The sequence below is a fragment of the Schistocerca cancellata genome, chromosome 8 (genome assembly GCF_023864275.1).
Source record: "Schistocerca cancellata isolate TAMUIC-IGC-003103 chromosome 8, iqSchCanc2.1, whole genome shotgun sequence".
Lineage (NCBI taxonomy): Eukaryota > Metazoa > Arthropoda > Insecta > Orthoptera > Acrididae > Schistocerca > Schistocerca cancellata.
In genome coordinates, this window is record NC_064633.1 from 113,097,816 (window position 1) to 113,103,815 (window position 6,000).

A 6,000-nucleotide genomic window follows, 5' to 3' on the forward strand; every position below is an offset into this window, starting at 1 on the left:
TGTTATGGAGGGACAAATCTTTCCTTCAATTAACAGCTCTGACAAACTTTTCATTCTTGTGCATGTCTTCCTTACCTTCAAAATCCCGCCAAGTTCTTCAACATCAATATGAAAAACGAGAAAGTATTATAAATGAGTTTCTACTTGCATAATAAAGTATTTCAGAAAGTTTCTCCCAGATTCACAAATAACAGATCTTATTCTCTCAAAAACACTGACTAGAAAGCCAGCCACATACAAAACTAAACACAGAATCAATAATATTGTTCACCACTCATGCCAAGTGCTAATTCATCTTTGTCCCGGTACAGTATAGGTGGGCTATTTACAACAGCAGAATGCATATGAGAACCTTAAAATTTGTAGAAGCGGTGCTCTAAAGCTTTCAACCTGCACTGGAATTATCATCAGTATCAACCATTTGATTCAGTTTGAACCACTCTAAAATTATACACTATTTGAAGCCTTCAACTGTATACTTCCATGCTACTAACGCCAACTACAAATGTTTCATTACGTTATACACTGAAATGCCAAAGAAATTGGTACAGGTATGCATATTCAAATACAGAGATATCTAAAAAGACAGAGTATGGCGCTGTGGTTTGCAACGCCTACATAAGACTACAAGTGTCTGGCGCAGTTGTTAGATAGTTGCTACTGCTACAATGGCAGATTATCAAGATTTAAGTCAGTTTGAATGTGGTGTTATAGTCGGCACACAAGCGATGGGACACAGCATCTGCGAGGTAGCGATGAAGTGGGGATTTTCTCGTGCGACCATTTCACGAGTGTGCCGTGGATATCAGGAATTTGGCAAAACATCAAATCTCCGATATCGGTGCTGCCGGGAAGAGATCTTACAAGAACAGGACCAATGACTACTCAAAATAATCGTTCAAGTGACAGAAGAGCAACTCTTGCGTAAATTGCTTCATATTCCAATGCTGGGCCATCAACATGTGTCAGCGTGCGAACCAATCAACAAAACATCATCGATATTGGCTTTTGGAGATAAAGCCCACTCGTGTACCCTCGATGACTGCACAACACAAAGCTCTACGCCTCGCCTCGGGCCGTCAACAGCGGTATGGGACTGTTAATGACTGAAAACATGTTACCTGGACGGACGAGTCTCGTTTCAAATTGTATCGAGTGGATGGACGGATGCGCACGGGTATGGAGACAACCTCATCTATCCATGGACCCTGCATGTCTGCAGGAATGTTTAAACTGGAGCAGTCTCTGTAATGGTGCGGGGCGTGTGCATTCGGAGAGATAAGGAACTCCTGATACGTCCAAATACAACTCTGACAGGTGACACGCACATAAGTATCCTGTCTGGTCACCTACAGCCATTCATGTCTGTTGTGTATGCAGACAGACTTGGTCAATTTCAGCAAGACAATGCGTCACCCCAAACGTCTAGAATTGCTACTGAGTGGCTCTGCCTTTAAACACATCCCCTGGCCACCAGACTCCCCAGACATGAACTTTAATGAACATTCCTGGGATGCCTTGCAACGTGGATTTCAGAAGAGATCGCCACCCCTCGTGCTCTTACGGATTTATGGACAGCGCTGCAAGATTCATGGTTTCAGTTCCCTCCAGTAAAGCTTCAGACATTAGTCGAGTCCTTGCCACATCGTGCTGCGGCACTTCTGCGCGCTCGCGGAAGCCGTATACGATATTAGGCAAGTGTATCAGTTTCTTTGGCTCGATCTTTTCTTATCTGTTGAAATTCAACTTATCGCATATTCTGCCAGTTTCTTTTCTCATTTTTATCATCATTACTTCATACACCATAGTTTGCTACCCGATCAGTTTATTTGTCATCTGGTTTGTCATAGTAAATCCCAATGTATATCTTTCCATTGCCACCTGAGGAACTGTCAATTTGTGAATCATTTGACACATTAGAAGTCCTTGCTTCAAGCTTAATTTTGAAAACTCTGTTCTGTTTACGAAAAGGTCTTCAGGCTACACGAAGTTTTCTGTTTAAGTGTTTTGCTGTTCATCCAGGTGAAATCTTTAATTGACGGTTCGAATGCCTCTAAGCACTATGGGAGTTAACATCTGAGGTCATCAGTCCGCTAGACTTAGAACTACTTAAACCTAACTAACCTAAGGACAGAACACACATCCATGCCCGGGGGCAGGATTAGAAACTGCGACCGTAGCAGCAGCGAGGTTCCTGATTGAAGCGCCTAGAACAGCTCGGCCACAGCAGCCGGCTCTTTAACTGATCTAAAGACAAATGTTCATCAACTAATAATGTGACATAAATTTAAATTTTTACTATCTTTCTTTAAATGTGTTGTTAACACATTAATTTATTGTTAACACATTAATTTATTACTGATTTGCTGACATACTCTCAAATGTGCATATTCAATTACTTAATCAGATACCGAAGTTTATCGATTGTGATTAAAACCTGTTCCATTAACAGCCCTTACCATGTACTGCCACGTGAACCTACTTTTTCCCATTTTGTGGATCTGAAATCGTGCTATAGGGCAGCAGGGAATAATTTTGGTGAAATGGAATCTCGCTCTATGACTTCTCTTTCATTTCTCCCAGTCTGCCTCCTGGTTTAATCTAATGGTAACTTTATCATAGATGTATATATTCTACAGTACTGCAGCCTATGTTAAAGAAAAATGTTTCACACAATCTAGATGTTGATAAAACTGAATAAAAAGTTTTCTCATAATTTATGATTCGCAGACAAAGCGATAATTCATACGCATCGCTTCAGTCTAATATTTCAACTATGATCCCCCAGTTCTAAATTCGGTGTTACAGGAGTGTTTTTCGAGAAGCTGCTCTGTAACCCAATTAATAAAACACTATTCAAAGTAGACTACAAACTCCATTTAAATTAGAAGCGACACATAGAAGTATACATAAAACTGAAACAAACACCAGTGGGTGATAGTGAATTTAGTAAGTATTTCTTCATTTGCTTTCTGTCTGGTGCTGAAAGCTGTGTGCAGTTTTTCTGTGAGCTGAGGCACCTGGCTGACTGCGACAACGTGAAGACCCAGGGGTGAATAATCAAGTGGACTGTAAAAGTGGTTTTTGCTAAATGATGTGGTTCCTGGCAGGTATTCACTGGGCAACGGATGCTCTTTACGCTGATTTTCGGTGACCAATTGATGGCCACACCAGTGGGCAAGAGGCTGAACTCCGTAAGTTGTAAACTTGCATTGTGAGAAGCATGAAAGAATACTTTCTATAAAGATATAAATCTGTAAGGGGATGCGATGAGACGCTTAGAGAGTGAGGAACCTGCGTTGTAAGGGAGACCAGGATTGTCTTACCAAGATTTTTTTGTAGGAGGGATGAAACCTTGTGAGCGTTTATTTGCAGCCACTATCATTGGACGAAACATGAAACCACACTCGTAGCGGTGAGCGCTTCTGCTTTCTGCCCCATTCTAAGAGAAAATGTATGTTACTGGTTAATCACCATAGAATCTTTACCAATTGAGATGCCGTTAAAGTTTTATGAATTTTTCATTGGACCAAACTTCGAAGGTTCACAGCAAGTGAATAACAGGATTTCACTGCTGGTAGAAGCAGCAAGATTTTTGAAAGGTGAGCAGTCAGGAACTTCGTCTTAGAGTTAAATGCAAGGGGTACTTTGCCTTCGTCTACATGTCTGGTACAGAACGCTTTAGCCGATGGTCATTTTAAGACTATCTCAGAGCCGATCACAGATTCAGAGGACTTACAGCTACGACTGGAGCCTTCTCTGCACAAAAGTTATAGAAAAAATTGTAAGCCTGAGCAGAATTTACAAATGACGAGACAGATGCGGAGCTATTTGTTTTGAGTTAGAGTTTTGCTTTTCTGATTTAATTTACTCGTTCAACTAGGCGAACTCAACAACTTCGGCAAGGGAACTAGTACTCATATACATTTTTCCGTGTCTTTCCTTTCACTTTTTATCTAATTCTGCAGTAATTGTGCTTTACATGGACTAGGCTAAGTGTACGTCATTATTTTACATTTCTTTCTTATTCCATCCACCGGCGCCAAAATATCATAACGTATGTATAATTATCTACCTCAACCACTGTGCTCTTAATAATATTACTTGTATTATTTATTGAATACCTGGAGTCAAGTCCGTGCATTTTAGAAATAAACAGGCCTTTCTTGTGCCCTTTAGTTTCATTCTATAATTGCGTGAAACCCCTTTCCATTACGTAATAAAATGAAACACCTGCAGTCATCCTTTCGATTTTCATTATGGCACCCATGTTTCATGTTTAATTAGGCTACACCCTTCAGATTCAGATGTCCAGTACTACCCATTGCACTTCTTTGTCTTGACGCTCCACACGACCTTATTGGGAGCGGTCTGTTCACTGTTTAGACCATAAAGTTCAGATCTTGACAGCCTCACAGAGGTATGCTTAAAGCTCAACCACACTCTCAGAGCAGCTTGACTTGACCAATTTTTTCTTTTTGTCTGTACAACCTGTACTGATGTTGAGTAATGTTTCGTACATTACGGAGAGGGTGCAGGTAGGTCTTAAGTGTTTTATGCGTTTCGGATTACTGCTTTGTCCCAATTTAGGGGAAATTGTTTCACTTTTTTGATACTCTATAAATTACGTGGAAGTTGTATTATTCTCTACCTCAGACCATTTATAGTTGAACAACAATATGAGTTACTGAATAATCATATACTAAAGACTGTTTTGATATACAGTATTGCTTGATGTTGAGAAAAATTGGGGAGAGGAAAAAACTTTTCAGGATCGGAAGGAAAAAGGAAGATAGTCGTTACTCTATCAAGAGATTGAAGGTTGTTGGTTGTCTTTTGGGGGGAGGATACCAGACAGCGAGGTCATCGATCTCATCGGATTAGGGAAGGATGGGGAAGGAAGTCGGCCGTGCCCTTTGAAAGGAACCATCCCGACATTTGCCTGGAGCGACTTAGGGAAATCACGGAAAAACTAAGTCAGGATGGCCGGACGCGGGATTGAACCGTCGTCCTTCCGAAAAGAGATTGAAGGGATTGCAAAGAAGAAAGGTAATGGAGAGGGAAAAGAAGTGGTTCACTAACACATAGAGTCAGGGAGAGAAGTAGTAACCACGATGTCAAGGAGAAGTGATCAAGTATCAGCCACAAGGTAGAAAGTATGTAGAACAAGGTAGACGATGATGTATTGCCCCTCCTCTCCCCCCCCCCCTCTCTCTCTCTTTTTGTGTGGCCTTTCACGAATTCCTCTCTTGTGTCAGCGTCCCCATATCAGATTACAACTTACAATCAACGTCGTCAAGTAAATGTTAGATATATACCAGTTTTGGTGTCCCCTGCAGATTTTACTCTATACAGCTCCCACTGGTACGACGGAAATTATTGCCTGACGTCTTAACACGTGTCGCATCATATTGCGTGTCCTTTCCGTCAGCGTTTTCCGCATATTTCTTGTCTCGTCGATTCTACAGACACCTCATTTCTTATTTTTGCTGTCCGCCTAATTTCCAACACCCTTCTATAACACCACATTTTAAACGTTTTTGTTCTCTTCTTTTCTGGTTTCCCCACAATCCATAATTTACTTCCGTACAATACTGTGCTGCAGACGTATGAGTACGTTCTCAGAAACTTTTTCCTTAAATTAAGGTCAATGTTTAGGGCTAATAGACTTCTTTTGCCCAGGAGTGACCTCTTTTCCTGTGTACTTTTTATGTCCTCCTTGCTTCACTTGTAGTACTGTAATATCTCTTTATATTCTACTAATTATCCATGCACAATTCTATGAGTGAATTACGTTTCCTACTTGACCATCTATATACTCGCAGAATCGATGCGCAAAGTAGTACAGTACTATAACTATTCCATGAGCGCATAATTACTCTTGGTAATAGTCGCATTGAATAATTGTAATTTTGCTATCGAGGTTACTGGAAGAAAGAGATTTAAAATATATTGCATGCTACTCAAGAAAATATATGCTGAGCATTTACAGCAAAGTTG